At 43.5% G+C, this 19380-nt stretch overlaps 1 long non-coding RNA gene and 1 other non-coding gene across 6 annotated transcripts in view; one reads left to right on the top strand and one right to left on the bottom strand.

Annotated features, from left to right (window-relative positions):
- LOC135102005 (uncharacterized) overlaps positions 1-19380 on the top strand; it is a 51208-nt gene that overhangs the window by 21525 nt on the left and 10303 nt on the right. For 2 of the 5 annotated variants that reach the window (XR_010269494.1, XR_010269491.1), the window contains exon 3: positions 17739-19115. The exons of 1 other annotated variant lie outside the window; for it this stretch is intronic. This is a non-coding gene — a long non-coding RNA (uncharacterized LOC135102005). Of the gene's footprint in view, positions 1-6077; positions 6456-17738; positions 19116-19380 lie in introns of those variants that run through there. 2 more of the 5 variants (XR_010269492.1, XR_010269495.1) reach the window with 2 other exon arrangements.
- On the bottom strand, positions 13031-13112 carry Trnas-aga (transfer RNA serine (anticodon AGA)). Its single transcript has one exon. It is a non-coding gene; the product is annotated as a tRNA-Ser (tRNA).

Here is a 19380-nt window from a genome sequence, read left to right on the forward strand (position 1 = left end):
TGGTATACGAATCCAAAATGATAATAGGAGGAGGAGGAGGAGGAGGAGGAGGAGGAACAACAACAACAACAGCAACAACAATGACAAAGAAGAAGGACAGCAACAACAACAACAGCAACAACAACAACAACAACAACAACAACAACAACTACAACAACAACAACAACAACAAAGAAAAAGAAAACAGGTGAAACACAAACCACAAAATGGAAACAATCCTTAACTACTGTACAGGAGCGGGAGAAAGGGACTTGGGGTATATGACAGTAACATGCGAGGAATGTGACGAAAACAAGGAAGAGAAGGAGGAAATGGTGGTGGTGGTGGTGGTGGTGGTGGTGGTGATGGAGCACAACAGCTGACGTCACGACTACCTATTCGGTAAGCGAGGGAAGCAACATTCTTGAGGTACGGGAGTGTGTGCCTGATAATTATGTAGTCAGGAAATTATTGTATAAACGCTTCTATCTCGTCCTTATGAATTTAGTTGTTTTTTTTAATCTTGTGTTTTTACTCGATTTTTTTCCTACATTTTTTTTCCTTTTTGCTTTTTTTTTTTTACGTGTCAAGGCGTTAGGCCAAGGCCACAAAAAACCACAAAAGAAAGGGAAAAAAAACGAGTCAGCGTAATATGCCGCTCAGAAAAAAAAAAGTAAAAAATAATGAAAATAATGATAAATAATAAAAAAGTAAAAGTTAGTCAGTTTAGTTTTTTGAGGTGCTTTGATAATATGCTCTTTTGAAGCAACTCAAGTCGTAAACCATGAGAATATAATTTTATGAAACATGCAATCAAGGAACAATAATTAGCATGTGACACAAGAAGCAGGTGTTCATTCTTCGCTTACGTCTTTGAGTTGCCTCGTCTTCTTCCACTTGAAAATTATGTGAGCCTGCAACAATTAATTTTTCAAGTGTCAAATACCAAGAGTGGGCCCAACTGAACAGTCAAGGTGAAGGCATTTTACTACATTTGACAAAGAAATAATCATATGGTGAAAAATAGAGAGTGAGCTACTACAAAGGCAAACTGTTGAGTACATTCCATTATCCTATTGACGCATTCGGATAATTGTTAGTTGAGGTAAGCTGTGGCGAGCCAAAACCATCGGTGTTGCCGTGAGGACCAGCAGCTAAGTGCCTACGCGCGGAGGGAACTTTCATATCCTGAGGGACAGGATAACTTCGTCTTGTGTGGTCGCTGATCTTGTATTCTGTCATTCCAAGTTTACCACAAATTACATTCCAGACACTGTGATTTCCTCAGCTGCACGTCACCATATTCAATTAGAAAGTCTTTTCCTGGTTCAGTGAAGGCTGCGAACTTCCATGTTTATTTATTATGAAATTTCACAAGTCCCTGTTAGTGGCGTGGGGCAGGCGCGGCTCGGGGCACCGTGCGTTGTGTAATACTCAGTGTTTCAAAACTTTAATGAAAATTTCCTTCTAAATCCCAGAGGGTCGTGGACTAATTGCTCGTATGATTCATCCATAAGCTTTTTGAAAATTCTTACAAATTGATGAGGACATGCCCAAGTGTTCATCCGTTGGGACGTAGGAACCTCACTTGATCCCTAGGTGGTAACTATCAGTAAAGTACAAGTTTATCTTTCCCTGTTGAATGTTAGTGGAGAATTACGTGTCCTCGTTATTTTGTTCATTGTGTTTAGTAAATTCTTAGGAATTACTTTTACCAAGCAGATTATTATTTAGGATTTGTTCTAATGCAAATCACAAAAAAAATCCATAAAGCAGAGTGTTTGGCTCTGTTCCCGCCTAAACTTTACATCGTAATCACAGGACCAAAGACTCACACGCATCTACACCGTTGCTACATCCCTTAAAATCGCGCCAGTCACTGTAAGGCACTTCCTCAGTCGAGCCAGACAGGACGAGCAGACACGCTGTGGAGTACCTTGCATACCCATTGCCTTCTTCGGCATCCGCAGACACCGCCCTTGTCAATTACCTGCCGCGTAACAACATTAGCGCTCCCTCTCTGGCGACGCCGGAATTATGCAGCAGAGAGTAGATGTTCCCAGCTTGGCAAGGCGACTGAAGGCTGCCTTCACCTGGTGTAGCCCGCAGCATTGTGGTATGGCGGTCCTGTGGTGTGTGTGATCAGGTACAGTACAGCCGACTCCCTACTTGAGCAGTTTTCCTATATCTCAAACAAAAGCGACATCAGTCACCTTTTTTTTTTTTTTTCATGGCAGATGTCATTGGCTAAGGGTGCCTCTTCGGCCTGCCTTCTTCTCCCCCTCCACATTCCCATTCCCGTCCCTCTCTCCTTCCCCCATGCTTCCCATACTACCTTCACCCCCTCCCCCTCTTCCCCCTCCCCCCTTCCCCCCTCTCTCTCTCTCTCTCTCTCTCTCTCTCTCTCTCTCTCTCTCTCTCTCTCTCTCTCTCTCTCTCTCTCTCTCTCTCTCTCTCTCTCTCTCTCTCTCTCTCTCTCTCTCTCTCTCTCTCTCCAGAAGTTAATCCATTGACCCCAAGGGAATGATGACCTCTCACCACCCTCCACCTGCCCTACACGTGATAATGTGTGTGTGTGTGTGTGTGTGTGTGTGTGTGTGTGTGTGTGTGTGTGTGTGTGTGTGTGTGTTATATAGTAAAAATTGTCCTGAACGTTTAGTGAGAGAGAGAGAGAGAGAGAGAGAGAGAGAGAGAGAGAGAGAGAGAGAGAGAGAGAGGAGGGGGAAATAAAGTTTACGAGATGCTATCTTGCCTCTTATATCGTAACATAGAGTTACATAGAAAAAACATGCCACAACAGACCTTGCGGTCCTCACGAAGTGACCTGATCTAGGACTACTGAGATGATAGTAAAAGAAAAGGACAGGAAAGCAGAAGGCTCTCTCCCCACCCTCCACTCCGTCCAGCATAAGCCGCACAGGAAAACAGGTCAGAAAAAAATACTTTACCGGGTTAGAGAAGGAAAAACCCGAAGGAAATTTTATAGGAAAGAAAGAAAATAGATGAAATGAGGTGCCCCCATTCCTTCAGGCAAGAGAGAGAGAGAGAGAGAGAGAGAGAGAGAGAGAGAGAGAGAGAGAGAGAGAGAGCACACACCTGACGACTACTTAAACTAACAGGAAAGAAAATAGATAACAACATCCCGTGTTTGTCTGAGTGTGTGACAAGTCCAACTGATATTCTCACAGCTTGGTTAAGAAAGAATATCCCTCTTATGTGTCTCTTTCCCTTGAAAATAATGAGTTAAACGATAAAGATGGTAAACAGTACGAGACCAAACATGATCGTAGCTTCACCTACTTCTGGTACCCTTCTCTCTCTCTCTCTCTCTCTCTCTCTCTCTCTCTCTCTCTCTCTCTCTCTCTCTCTCTCTCTCTCTCTCTCTCTCTCTCTCTCTCTCTCTCTCTCTCTCTCTCTCTCTCTCTCTCTCTCTCTCTATATATATATATATATATATATATATATATATATATATATATATATATATATATATATATATATATATATATATATATATATATATATATATATAAATTTTTTCCTCACATTTAGAACAGTATATAACACACGCACACACACACACACACACACACACACACACACACACACACACACACACACACACACACACACACACACACACACACACACACACACACACACGACACGTGCAGCTTGGAGCACGAGAAGGGTGGTGGAGAGAGGTCAGCATTCCCTTGGGTTTACGGATTAATTTCTGGAAAGCGAAGGACTTTTAACAAAGTAGTCAAATATATCAGGATTTATAGTCTTTTCATTTCCATGAAATCTTCTCAATGGCCACAGAGAGAGAGAGAGAGAGAGAGAGAGAGAGAGAGAGAGAGAGAGAGAGAGAGAGAGAGAGAGAGAGAGAGAGAGAGAGAGAGAGAGAGAGAGAGAGAGGAGAGGGGGGAAAGAGGCTTAGATGGAGGAGATAGGGAGGGGGCTATGAGACATGCAGAAATAAGGAGAGAGTGGGGATGGGGAGGTGGACATGGAGTGGGGTTGAGAAAGGAGGTGTGGCTTAATTTACACGTCACGACTTCTGGTCTATGATATTTACTTATTAAAATCCCTGAGTTGACATGTCGTTTTAGCTAAAAAGAAAAAAAAAAAGTTAAGAAGGCTGCTTCATCAAGTAGGGAGCCGTCTGTACATGGCGCTAAAGGTGAGAGGTGAACGCCACTGGGAAGACCTATGCTTCCTGTTGTGATCTTGACCGTCTTTGGCTCACACACACACACACACACACACACACACACACACACACACACACACACACACACACACACACACACACACACACACACACACACACACACACACACACACACACACACACACACACACACACACACACACACACACACACACACACACACACACACACACACACACACATGCACACCAAAATCTACAGCATATGAATTATTTTAAACCATTATAAGAAGTACAAGGCGACATATGAATATTTAGACTGACAGGTGAATAGACAGAGCATCAGATAAGTAGATGGACAACCTAAGAGACAGGGGGACAGGCGGATAGACAGATAAACTAATGTCTACAGGCATTAGCAAACAAGTAGACGAATAGACACGATAAAATCAGCACACGAGAGAGAGAGAGAGAGAGAGAGAGAGAGAGAGAGAGAGAGAGAGAGAGAGAGAGAGAGAGAGAGAGAGAGAGAGAGAGAGAGATGAAGATAAGTATATGCCAGTAGCCAAGTTCTAAATCTGGAAGCGTCTTATTTTAAGGACGAACAAAACGTGACGGGCAGGTAGTGAAGTGATGGTGGTGGTGCTGGAGGTGAAGGTATATAGTGGTGGTGATGGTGGTGAACCTTGCTCGCCGCCCGGGCCATGACCGTCACGCTTGAGCAAATCATCTTGTTCACCTTTGTAAAATCCCAAGGCTGTTTTTACCTCCTCTCCGAGTTCGTTCAAGGGTAGTTTCCTCTCTCTCTCTCTCTCTCTCTCTCTCTCTCTCTCTCTCTCTCTCTCTCTCTCTCTCTCTCTCTCTCTCTCTCTCTCTCTCTCTCTCTCTCTCTCTCTCTCTCAAAAGTTCAAGTTTTTGTTGACCCCCTTTTTGTTCCAAGTTCCATTGACTCATCATCGCCTCATTTACACGTCCCAAGACCTTAATTATTTCCATATTGTGCACAGCCATCCTCCGTGAAGCACCTCGTATTTTTACTCCATTAGTGAGCCCCCTTTTATTTCTCTCGTGTCTAGAAAAGTCTTTATAGTGTGGCCCGGCGAGTGGGTTGCTATCTAGGTTAACGACACATTAGAGGGTCACAGCCACGCTAGAATATGTATAAGCAGGACACAGCCAAGGTCTATAAGCAGAAAGGCACACGCCAGCTTTTACTATATGTCCAGCTGCTATATGCTTTTCTGTTTGTCTGTGTAGTTTCATTAAACCAAGATGTTTTTATTCCTTGTTTCCGGTAGATTTGTTCGACTGTCCAATCGTTGCATGTTTCTACTCTTCTTGTCTATGTAGATTTATTAGACTTAGATAAGCTTTTTCTTCCTTGTTTCCTGGTAAATTTGTTCGACTTTCCACTCGTTTGTTTGGTATTCACAAGGTGTTGGTGTTGGAAGTATTTGTTCATTCATTAGTAATATTGTTTACTGAAAGTCGTGGTGTTGCGTATGTGTGGTTGCGAGATGTGGGGAAGGATTGTGTGTGTTGATGTGGTGGTGTGAAGGAGGATTATCATTGCGGTATTGTGGTGTGTGTGTGTGTGTGTGTGTGTGTGTGTGTGTGTGTGTGTGTGTGTGTGTGTGTGTGTGCGCACTAATTTACATACTTATGCTTACATATGCATGTATATTTTTTTCTCTTTTATACTAAGTTCATATTAATATCCTGTCTCTTGATACCTGATTATCATACTCCTCTTTTTATTAATACTGCTTTCACTCACATCACTTCCTTTGGTGTGTGTGTGTGTGTGTGTGTGTGTGTGTGTGTGTGTGTGTGTGTGTCCCTGTCCCTGTCCCTGTCACTGAGTCCTCTTGCGAGTAGCCTTGAGCTCAGTAGAATAGTGGTAGTGTGTGTGTGTGTGTGTGTGTGTGTGTGTGTGTGTGTGTGTGTGTGTGTGTGTGTGTGTGTCCCTATCCCTGTGTCTTCCGAGAACCCCAGCGCTCAGTAGCACCACCGCGGCGCGCCTGCTCATTGCCTCGTTGCCATGCACACTTCAAGGCAGCCTCCCAGTCCTCACTCCTTGCTACATCCGGTTCACCATGGCCGACAATAGAGCCCCGAATTTATCCTTATTGATTGTGTTCAATGCAACTATCACCTTTACACGCTGGGCAGGTGTTTCCCAGGCAGACTCTCGCGCCGCGGCCTCCACGTTGTGCATGGCTGCTTGAAGGCTGCCCTGTTTTGTATTCATGCTCCACGTGGAGAGAATAATGGGTGATATCCTTCGGTGCAAAGACACGGTAGGGGAATCCTTTATTATTTGTGAAGTGTTAATAGGTGTTGGAAAGAATAACTGTTGATATCATTCAGTGGAAAAAGAGACCATGAATCATTTTGTGTTATTTTACTTTTTTATTTTTTTTTATTTACTGATACATTTATTTATTCATTTATTTATTCGTTTTTAGTGTTGGTGTTAGTTATTTACAGACGCGAAATCCATAACAAAAGATGGATGTATTCCCGTACCTTTCTCTCTCTCTCTCTCTCTCTCTCTCTCTCTCTCTCTCTCTCTCTCTCTCTCTCTCTCTCTCTCTCTCTCTCTCTCTCTCTCTCTCTCTTCCTCATAAATATGTGCTTTATTGACAAAAAAAAAATCACAAATGTTGCAAGAGGGGGAAACCCATTATACTTTTACGTATCGAGGAAAAGAACATTATTGTAAAACCTCGAAAAGTGAATGCAACGGAATTAGCATATTATATTGTGACACATTATACTTAGGGGTCATGGAGGATGAAGGTGAAAAAAATAATAATAATCCTCAGGAAAGGAGCTAAACGAAAGAGAGGGAAAAATTAACACACATTGTACGGTGACTAGTGAAAATTAAAACTCGTGGAGAACAAAAGAGGAAAAATAATATATTGACACTTACTTCCATATGAGCTCAAGAGAGAAGAGGCATCTCCTTCACCTTGCCGTGTCGTGGTGGAGAGGATTGTGTATTCCAGGAGAATTTAAGTCGTTCATTACCAAAAGAGAAGAACCATGGGAAGACAGAGGATTAGGGAGATAGAATCGGGAGAGACATTAGACAGCTGGACCAGGAGGGAGAGGATGGACTACAGCCGCAAACCCCATCAGATAAGAAGAAGAAGAAGAAAAAGGAGGAAGGAAGGAGTAGAAAAAGAAGAAGTAATAATAATGATAAATAATAATAATAATAATAATAATAATAATAATAATAATAATAATAATAATAATAATAATAATGACAATAATAATAAGAAAAAGAACGCCACAACATCTATTTCATTATGTTCCAGATGTCATTAGAGGATATGATCAAGTTAAGGATGATACCTTTCTTTATCAAGCCTTCCATCCACTTCCATTCCACTTAAGCCTTCCATCACCAGAATCTCATGCACTTTATATTTCTGCCCGGAACCATGCCAAGTCTGTTCTCCAACTAGCCAAAAACTCCTTCATTAACAGAAAATGTCAAAAACCTTTCAAGATCTAACTCCCCTCGTGACTTCTAGCATCTAGCCAAAAAATATCTCCAATAACTTTGCTTCTTCTTCTTTCCCTCCTCTACTTCAACCAGATGGCACCACTGCTATCACATCTATTTCTAAAGCTGAACTCTTTGCTCAAACCTTTGCTAAAAACTCTACCTTGGACGATTCTGGGCTTGTTCCTCCCTCTCCTCCACCCTCTGACTACTTCATGCCACCTATTAAAATTCTTCGCAATGATGTTTTCCATGCCCCTCGCTGGCCTAAACCCTCGGAAGGGTTATGGACCTGATGGGGTCCCTCCTATTGTTCTCCGAAACTGTGCCTCCGTGCTTGCACCTTGCCTAGTCAAACTCTTTCAGCTCTGTCTGTCAACATCTACCTTTCCTTCTTGCTGGAAGTTAGCCTACATTCAACCTGTTCCTAAAAAGGGTGACCGTTCTAATCCCTCAAACTACCGTCCTATTGCTTTAATTTCCTGCCTATCTAAAGTTTTTGAATCTATCCTCAACAGGAAGATTCTTAAACATCTATCACTTCACAACCTTCTATCTGGTCGCCAGTATGGGTTCCGTCAAGGCCGCTCTACTGGTGATCTTCTAGCTTTCCTTACTGAGTCTTGATCATCCTCTTTTAGAGATTTTGGTGAAACTTTTGCTGTTGCCTTGGACATATCAAAAGCTTTTGATAGAGTCTGGCACAAAGCTTTGATTTCCAAACTACCCTCCTACGGTTTCTATCCTTCTCTCTGTAACTTCATCTCAAGTTTCCTTTCTGACCGCTCTATTGCTGCTGTGGTAGACGGTCACTGTTCTTCTCCTAAATCTATTAACAGTGGTGTTCCTCAGGGTTCTGTCCTGTCATCCACTCTCTTCTTATTATTCATTAATGATCTTCTAAACCAAACTTCTTGTCCTATCCACTCCTACGCTGATGATACCACCCTGCACTTTTCCACGTCTTTTCATAGACGTCCAACCCTTCAGGAGGTAAACATATCACGCAGGGAAGCCATAGAACGCTTGACTTCTGATCTTTCTAAAATTTCTGATTGGGGCAGAGCAAACTTGGTATTGTTCAATGCCTCAAAAACTCAATTCCTCCATCTATCAACTCGACACAACCTTCCAGACAACTATCCCCTCTTCTTCAATGACACTCAACTGTCCCCCTCTTCTACACTGAACATCCTCGGTCTGTCCTTTACTTATAATCTGAACTGGAAACTTCACATCTCATCTCTAGCTAAAACAGCTTCTATGAAGTTAGGTGTTCTGAGACGTCTCCGCCAGTTTTTCTCACCCCCCCAGCTGCTAACTCTGTACAAGGGCCTTATCCGTCCATGTATGGAGTATGCTTCACATGTCTGGGGGGGTTCCACTCATACTGCTCTTCTAGACAGGGTGGAATCAAAAGCTTTTCGTCTCATCAACTCCTCTCCTCTAACTGACTGTCTTCAGCCTCTCTCTCACCGCCGCAATGTTGCATATCTAGCTGTCTTCTACCGCTATTTTCATGCTAACTGCTCTTCTGATCTTGCTAACTGCATGCCTCCCCTCCTTCCGCAGCCTCGCTGCACAAGACTTCTTCTTTCTCTCACCCCTATTCTGTCCACCTCTCTAACGCAGGAGTTAACCAGTATTCTGAATCATTCATCCCTTTCTCTGGTAAACTCTGGAACTCCCTGCCTGCTTCTGTATTTCCACCTTCCCATGACTTGAATTCCTTCAAGAGGGAGGTTTCAAGACACTTATCCACCAATTTTTTACCACTGCTTTGACCCTTTTATGGGACTGGCATTTCAGTGGGCATTTTTTTATTAGATTTTTGTTGCCCTTGGCCAGTCAGTGTCCTTCCTACATAAAAAAAAGTATGCAAATAATCTTAATTACTCCCCCAACATAATTGTATCTCATTTCGTTTTATCATTACTGACTAATGGGTGATTGATAAAGTCTGGAACCTGTAATGGTGATTGGGTTAAACTTATAGACAGATCAGAGAGGAATAAGTGATTTGATGACATTTGGAAGCTGTAGTGATGATTGGGTCGAACGAGATAGGTCATTTGAAAGGAACAGCTGATTTGGTGATGTTTGAAAACTGTAGTGGTGACTGGATTAAACTAGACAGGTCACATGGGAGGAAGAGGTGGCTTGATGATGTTTGAAGGCTGTATTGTTGACTGGATTAAACTAGACAGGTCCACTGAGAAGAATCAGACCACATGTGCCTCCCTGACTCACTGCCAAGATATCCATGGCCAGCGTGCGTGGTATCTGTTATGGTACCGTATTCTGAAACGCTCCGGGGTCTATCTCCATTATTTTATCACTATTTTATATAGGCTGTAGTGAAGTTACCGGTGTTTTCACGTGCGTTGCCATTATGGTAGTGATAATTCAACAGTCACTCCGCATCAGCACTGGGAGAAAACACAGTGAGAGCCTCAGAAATGATCACTGTGCCCTTTGAAAATAGTCCTTCTACAAGGCTAAAATGTTTAGGAATACTACAGGCCTCGATCACTGCCTCCATCAGCCCCCCACCCCCGAGCTCCCCGGCCATGGAGGAAGGCCTTTATCCTGCGGTGAAATCATGGAGGCTGATGATGACGATGAGAGGAAAGACTGCAAGCCCTTGAAAAAGAGAAAACGTTTCGCCATTTTTTGTTCGTGTCCATTAGCCGTTAGGCAATAAAAAAGGAAGTGAAACTTTTTTTTGAAAGGAAGGAAATATGCCATTACTTTTACCATTGCTTTTTTCCCCTTATAAATAATGTTCTCGCTAGTAGAAGTAATTGAAATCCTTGAAAAAGAGAAAACATAGCACAAGATACATGGCTAGCGTTGCCTTGAAGCTGTAATGTGAACACACTCGTCAGATGGATAACCTGCCCACGCAACGTTGCAGGGACGCTCGCCGCTGACAGGTGCAGTGTGCGCTGGCTGGGATTGTGAAGCCAAGCCAACGCAACACACGCGATTCTGCCTCATCACGGCCGCTCTCTGATCCTTTACATGATTATTTTGATGATAGCTCTTCTCTGGAGGTGATTAACGAAATGATAAGCTTTTCCATTCAACCAGTGCTTATATGAGCTCTTTTTATAGAGGTATTAGCGGAATAATAAGCTTTTTCCACTTAACCAACGTGTCAATCTGAGTCTGTTTTTGGAGAGATTATCGCCCTTTCCTTTTGACCTTCGTGGCAATTTGAAAAGAAAACGGAAATGAAAAGAAAAACGACAGGTGGAGGTAAAAACTTTAATGAAATATAAGTGGCGAAGAAGAGATTGAGATTACGAATGGCTTTTTTATTCATTTTTATTTTTACATTTTATTTTAATGTTTATTTATTCATTTTTTATATATTTATTTATTTTATCTATTTATTTATTTATTAATTCATTTTATCTTATTTTATTTTATTTGTTTATTTTTATTTTATTTATTCTTTTTTTTTAAGAGAGAGAGAGAAAAAAAATTCACAAGCACAGTAATCTTGCAATAAAAGTTCGTTTCGCAGACATTATCACACGGAGATAACTAATGCCAGAGAATGTAGATAGGATGTGCACGTTTTTGCAGCGGTATTTCCTCACACCAAAAACAGGCAGAGCATAGTGACGCATCATGTTTCTGTTATTAGTTTGTAGTTACGTGTTATTTAATGGAGTAAACAAAAACAAAGTAAAATAAAAATAATAATGATGTTTGTTTATTCGAGTAAATTAAATTTTTAAATAGTAAGCTGACATTGGCGGTCATTTTTAGGTTAATGCAGAGAGAGAGAGAGAGAGAGAGAGAGAGAGAGAGAGAGAGAGAGAGAGAGAGAGAGAGAGAGAGAGAGAAACCCGAATGAGTGCGTGTGAATAAGTCAGATAAAGATCGAAATAAGAGATTACGAGATTACTTCATTCTCTGTGTTAAAATCATTCTGCTCTCACGCCCGTCCTTTGAAACACTTGCTCAAGATGGAGTGGTCAATACAGCGACAGAAATCTCCATCTGTTACTTGTCACATCCCTCCACTCCTTGTACGTACATTCCATTCCTCTTGACCTTCGACCTTTCCATGTTGCTGCGTCTACTTCCAATCAGTCAGTCAGTCAATTAATGTCAATCCCGTCTCTCTCTCTCTCTCTCTCTCTCTCTCTCTCTCTCTCTCTCTCTCTCTCTCTCTCTCTCTCTCTCTCTCTCTCTCTCTCTCTCTCTCTCTCCTTCCCCGGCCCCCTTTGCTTTGATACAATATACACGTATAGTAACTATTTATTAAAAGTTTTAAAACGGTGATTTCCAAATTGGGGACCATGGTCCTCCGGGAGGCCATGCAGTAGAATATAAGGGGCCATAATCTGAGGATATGTATATATAAAAGCAAAGGTGTTTAGCGAGTAGGCAGCCAGTGGAGAGAAATTACAGGCTCAGTGCAAATGGCTAGACTACATAGACAAATAGCTTTTTGGCACCTATCATTTTTATCAACTTATTTCTGTGAGCCTGCATTCTTTCAACTACTCCACATTAAAATTAAATATTGTGACAGACTTGAAATGAAACTTTATGTTTCACTTTTAAAGCACACCTATGGTGTGCTTTAAGTGAAACAAAACCATGAATCAAGAAGTTTGTTGATAATCTGCAACATCACCCATCACAGTGAGTGGAATGGGGTTTAAGGTGAAGGAAACATGAACCTGGCATGAATGCTCAGAAACAAATAGTCTGGGAGGTGGGTGTGTGGCCAATGAAGGCCATGGTTGTGGCAGTTAATTATGACTCCCTATGATCGCATTTCACTCTAGAATTATAAAGTCATCGGATTTGTCAGATTCAAAAGTCAGATCATATAGCGTGGGATTAATACACTTTTATAAACCAGTGGATTTTTTTTTTTTTTTACTGTTGAAACGGCTTTAAAACGCCAATTATTAATTACTCTTAGGGGTTTTTTATGTGCATTACGTTATTTCTTTAGTGTCACTTCAATAATTATATGAGATTCAGCAAAGGCAAACTACAAATTTCTTTATTAATATTTAACAAAAGAAAAATAACAAATGGAATCAATAAAATTACAGGATTTGCTGGAGTGGTTTTATATGGACCTAATGAGTGTAGGAGTGGTCGACACTCACTGTAGTCATGGGTTATACTTGGCGGTGGGCCATGGACAAGGATCGTGTATGAAAAGTGGGTAACGACCTGAAAAAGTTAGGGAACCACTGGTTTAGAACATGCTTGTACGTCACTAAGCGAAGGTAGGATTCGAACTCTGGACCTCATGATTGCAAGGCTTCACTACTGCACCACCATTACAACCAAAAATATATGGTTGATATCGGTGTTCGCAGTGAGTAGGATTCGAACCTACGCGGGAAGATCCCATCTGATTTCTAGTCAGACGCCTTAACCACTCGGCCATCACTGCTATACACACTGATCAACATTTCATAGAATAAATATAAATAGCACAAGGTAAACATTTACACCCAATATTGTTTTTCATGTTTAAAAAGTCATATTTCGGTCAACACCATACCTTCCATTTCATTTGTGTATCCGTCTTATCATTTCACTTCCTCCCAGTCTCGCCACGTGACCAAACAAACCATCCCAAGGCGCTGCGTTCGACCACAACCACCGCTCCCACTGTAATTCAGAAACTACATTAACCTAGAAAAAAAAAAAAAAAACAGAGAGAGCGAAAAAAAATGCGAGTAAAGGTTACATTATATGTGGTTGCGTGGATGTCAGTGTCGGAGGAATGATGAGTGGGTGAGTGGGTGTGCAAAACATCATGGTGTTTGGCGGAGGCTGTGTCCATGAGTGTGTGTGTGTGTGTGTGTGTGTGTGTGTGTGTGTGTCGTGGATCCCAAATGGCGTGGGGAAAGGCGGTCAGGGAGGGGAGGATCAAGGTGATGAGAGTGTTGGATCGCCAGGCAGGCAGGCAGGAAGGGAGAGTTACTCAAAGCACCACAGGGAACCGAAACGTATGTATGCATGAATCTTTAATACCTTTATCCTGTGTGTGTGTGTGTGTGTGTGTGTGTGTGTGTGTGTGTGTGTGTGTGTGTGTAGAATGGATGATGACAGTCTCCTCAGTCTCTTTCCACACACACACACACACACGCACACACACACGCACACACACACACACACACACACACACACACACACACACACACACACACACACACACACACACACACACGCACGCACGCGCGCGCGCGCGCGCGCGCGTACAAATCCACACTTCTTAACCTTCTCCATCATGATTCCCTTCTTTTCTCCCCTTCCTCTCTCCTTCTCCTTCTCCCTCTCTCTCATTCCCTTTTAATTTTCTCCCTCACCAAATGATCTTGACCCTTTCTTTCCTTTCCCACGCCAACTCTGGCCCTCATTTCCCCTCCTCTCTCTTCCGTCTTCCTCTCCCCTCTATAATTTTCCTCCCTTTCCTTCCTTTCCCTTCCCTTATTCCTCTCCTCTTTGTAGCACCTAACCTTTCTTCTTTTTTTCCGTATTTCACTTCCCCTTCCTCTCCCTTCTCTCATTAATTTTTCCCCTCCTCCCCCAACCTTCGTTTTTTTTACTCTTTTTCCTCAAATTTCCTTCCCCTTCCGTCCTGTCATTGCCATCCTTCCTTTTCATTTGGTTAAAAAAAAGATGGAATAAAAAAAAGCATTCTTCCCGTGCATTTAGGAACGATATTAGTATTGCTTTGAGAGAGAGAGAGAGAGAGAGAGAGAGAGAGAGAGAGAGAGAGAGAGAGAGAGAGAGAGAGAGAGAGAGAGAGAGAGAGAGAGAGAGAGAGAGAGAGCTGAGAAAAGAAGAAACAGGCAAAAAGAAAAAAAAAACGCATGATGAGAGAGAAGAAAATAAATACGTCATACGAAAACCACAAAACAGATGAAAATAATGACACACACACACACACACACACACACACACACACACACACACACACGCACACGGCGGCCGTGGAAAAAGGAAACTAAAGGCCGAGGAAGATCGTTGAGTGAGGGAGAGAAAGTGAGGGAGATAATGGAAAAGAGGGAGAGTGGGAGAGAGAGGGAAGGAGGGAGAGGAGGGAGGGGAGAAAGAGGAGCCTTGCATCGTGGGTATGGGAAGCAGAAGGTACTGGAGTGAGGGGGGGGGAGTGATGGGGGGGAGGTGCTGTAAGTGTTGGTGGGGAGAGGAGATGAGATAAGGCCGTGCATCCTTAACAGAGAGAGAGAGAGAGAGAGAGAGAGAGAGAGAGAGAGAGAGAGAGAGAGAGAGAGAGAGAGAGAGAGAGAGAGAGAGAGAGAGATGAGGGCACGTTGAAGGCAAACCTCTCACTTCCTCACTCTCTCCTCCCTGCCCTTACCCACTCTATCCTTATTTTGCTTCCTTATTGCCCTTCTTTCTCTCTCTCTCTCTCTCTCTCTCTCTCTCTCTCTCTCTCTCTCTCTCTCTCTCTCTCTCTCTCTCTCTCTCTCTCTCTCTTTCTGTTTTCTTCCTTTGTCCCGGCCGTCATAATTCTCCTACTTCTCATTCTTTTATTTGTTTTTTCTTCCACACACTCTTCCTTCCCTCCTCCTTCCTTTTTTTTTTCATCTCTCCTTGCCCTGCTCTTAATACTTTGATCTTTATTCTTCCTCTCCTTCCTTACTGCCTTCCACTCTCTCTCTCTCTCTCTCTCTCTCTCTCTCTCTCTCTCCTCTCTCTCCTCTCTCTCTCTCTCTCTCTCTCTCTCTCTCTCTCCTCTCTCTCTCCTCTCTCTCTCTCTCTCTCTCTCTCTCTCTCTCTCTCTCTCTGGGCACACACACACACACACACACACACACACACACACACACACAGCTCATCCCTCTCTCTCTTCCTCGCCTCTCCTGCCTGTGTGAATCCTGCTTGTGTCTTGTTATTGTCACGGTCAGTCATTGCATTCTTTGTATGGAAGATAACAGCATTGATAATAGCGCATAGTTGTGTTTTATTGACTGTATTTTTACCGTCTAACTGTCTTTGCCTCACCACAACTTCACGCTTCACCACACACAGACACACACGGACACACATAAACACGAGTCATCCCAGTCTACCGCCGCGATGTGTGACCCCGTTGCCGCGGAGACTCAAAGCATTCAATCAATCACGTCTAAACATAGAAATAAACTCCTGCCATGCCCTCCCCACGTGGCGTTCCTCAGATTTAGCGCGCAGTGACACAACAAACCAGCTCGAGCACTTTTCCTTCTTTCTCTGCTTCCCCGAATAACCTTCTCCACCGGATTGTTTTCCCCTCGCTGCGGTAAAAATTCCTGCGGGCTCTGAGGACACCGCCACAATGTCCTCGTGGCCGGAAGAGGTCGAGGAAAGCCTGCTGGGCATCGAGTCTCCAAACAGGTTTTTGTGTCAATAATTACCTATCAGGCGAGTAGCCGCTGGAGGACAACACATGCATGTCAGAGAGAGAGAGAGAGAGAGAGAGAGAGAGATGAAGGGAGTTAGTGCATGAGAGCTGAACTGAGTGAGCAAGTAGATAGATGGGGACTGCCTAGAATCAACAATATTTGAACGCACGTAGATGAAAGAAAAGAAAAAACGGAGGGGAAGGAAGGAAGTAGAGAATGATAGAGACGCATATTATTGATCATACTAATACATAGACACTTACTTAACCTTCATTATCATCAGTAGTGACTAGACAAGAGGTATATATCTAACACCTTGCGAGTGCATAATAATACGTGTAGCTACAAGAGAAGAGATACCTGGAGACGTGTTGATTTGTAACGAAGGGCTTATTCAATCCCTTCTATTATTACACCACGAGTGGACGAACAGGATAGAACCAGAACAAGGCGGCTTTTCAAAATACATCCGTGATCGAGGTAAGCAATTGAGTTCCGAAGTAGGACCGAAGTGGAGTGAGTGGTGACCCTGAAAGCATGCGTGAGTTCGTGGTGTGGATGAAGGGAAGTGTTGAATAATAACATCGACCATGACCCCTACGCCCCTCCCCCTTCACCCTCGCAGACATCGCCCCCCCCCCCCCCGACACACAAGAAATAAAGGAAAGGGAAAAATCATCGCGACCTTTACTTCCTAGCCGTGTGTATTCTCCGCTCTCGCCATCCTCCTTCCTTCTTCCTTCCTTTCCTTCCTCCCGCCTTCCCTGCCTCTCTTCCCCTCCTAGGTAAGCAGCTTCTATTCCGAGTGGAGGTCAAACAAATTTCTTTCTCCATTAAATTTTGAGTCGCCAGAAACGTTTAGTCACGATACGGAAGTGGAATTTGTGTTGTTTGAAGACCTCGTGCGAAGGCTTTAGAAACTGAGAGAGAGAGAGAGAGAGAGAGAGAGAGAGAGAGAGAGAGAGAGAGAGAGAGAGAGAGAGAGAGAGAGAGAGAGAGAGAGAGAAGGAAAGTAAATGGGCACAACAGGAAATAATCCGTTTCTATCCTACAAAGAAAAAAAGAATTAATGACATTGAGTAAACTGGCATATTAATTGGCTGGCTGACATTCTGACTGGCGTTGACTTACTGGTTGACAAATCGACAAGTCTCATTGGCTGACTGACTCGTTTGTTAGAAAGATGCTGGACTGGCTAACTGGCGGGTTAAGTGACAAGCCAGGTAATTGACTGACGGACTGGTTGGCGGATTAAATGGCTGATTGTTGAATGAGTAGGTGGCTGGATAACTGAATGGCTGACTGAATGGTGAAGTGACTGACTGAGTGATGTGTGAGCTGGGATGTCTCTGTGCTTACTGGTTCATTTTTCTGACATGTGACAGGACCGTTTGACTGTTCTCTTAACTAAACTTACTGAGTGACATTGATGAACTTATTGACTAATAAATTTGATTACTTATTTGTGTTGCTATTTCTACTTTTCTGATATTTAATTGATTGACTAATAAACTTTTGTGTGTATGTGTATGTGTGTGTGTGTATAGTTAGTTCTACTTTTCTAACTGATAAGTAACTGACTCTTCTCTAAACGCTGAATGACTACCAGATGGACTGAACCGCTCGTACAGCAGCATCGCTTAACTAACTGCTTGTTTGAGTGGTTACCTGACTGGCTCTGTGGTTCTCGAGTTTGGTTTGTGGTTTGCTGACTGGTTGGGGACAGAGTACGTAAGGCTGCACAAACTGTTGGGCAAGAGGGATGCAGAGGAGAGTGGTCGTGTGACTGTGTACTGGTTGTCTACACAACCACTGACTCGGATATATACAAGTGAATGTAAGTAAATCAGATCTCTGAATCCTAACTTGGCTGTTTGATTTCACTTTTATATGTAAGAGGGGGCACTGGCCAAAACAATAAAAAAGAAAGAAAAATGAAGCCCGCTATGGTACCAGTCCCTAAAGAGCTAAATGGACTATAAAAACCTGAAGTACAAGTGTCTTGAAACTACATTACATTAGCTACAGAAACTACATTACATTAGCTACAGAATAAGAAGAAAATTAGCTGATATGGAAGAGCAAGGTGTAATCTTAATATTCTTTTGTGTTTGTTAGCGTGATGAGTTTTGTGGGTCTAGGCGCATTGAGGAAGTTGAGGGATAGAGCGGCAGCCTTGCACGGGGCTTTCCAGGGAGGCAGCAGTCAATCAGTTCAGTTCAGTCAAGTAACTCGTTTGCTGGCATTTGTTCACTTATCTGGCCACTACATTACATCTTCAAGAATTACACGAAAGATTAATCTGTTCCGTGATTAACTAACCTACTGCTTAGCGTAATGAGTGATGGACCGATTAGATTAGTGACTGAGTGGATGTCTAGATTCTGTGCTTATACCGACTGGCTGACTAGTTAGCTAATTGTAATGGCGACTGACTGTCCTGGTACCCAGCCATGACTAGAGCTGACTGGATGACTTAGCAAGTGGTTGATGGCTTGTTTGACTGAGTGACCGCCTGACTGACTGAATGACCTGTTAACCGATTGACCGACTAATTAGACGGTTATGTGGCTGTATGACTGGCTCTTTGGTGTCTGGTTGACCGGTAGGCTGGTTGGGCTGCCGGCTGGCGTCTGGCTGCTGATCGGCTAAAGGTGGCTGGAGGGCGAGGGAAGGTGGGAACCGAAGGCGCCTCAGACAAAACCGCGTCGCAGTTGCCCTCCGCAGGGATGTAGTGGAGGCCAGGACCGAGGAGGGGAGCCACACGAGGTGCTTTTTAGTGCTCACCCAGACCCTCTTTCCCTCCTCCTTCTCCTCCTCTTCCTCTTGCTGCTTCCTTCCCCTGTCCCCCGCCCCCCTCCTGCCCCCCAAACACCCGCCGGTCAGGGACGCCTAGCAAGAGAAAGTGACCTGACGGGTGTGTGGTTACCTCAGGCTCCCCTCCTCCACCACCACCACAGCGACCTCCTCCTCCACCACCACCACCACAGCCACCTCCTCCTCCACCATGACCACCGCTACCGCCGTAAATACAGCAAGTACGAGGGTGATTTACAACATTTAATCCACAGTTTTATCTCATCCCCACCACCATTACTGCCTTTTGTTCATCAGTGCCCTCCTGCGCCGCCACCACCACCACCACCACCACCACAGCAGCGCTCCGTCATGCGTAGCTCACAGACTCAGCGGCATATGACCCCGATGTGCGGTGCCACTAAAAGCAATCAGTTAATCACCCCACCTGACACCTGGTACAAGCCGAGCACCCCCTAGTCCTCCACGCGACGCTTTGTTTTTATT

Source organism: Scylla paramamosain, chromosome 7, assembly GCF_035594125.1.
Source record: "Scylla paramamosain isolate STU-SP2022 chromosome 7, ASM3559412v1, whole genome shotgun sequence".
Classification (NCBI taxonomy): Eukaryota; Metazoa; Arthropoda; class Malacostraca; order Decapoda; family Portunidae; genus Scylla; species Scylla paramamosain.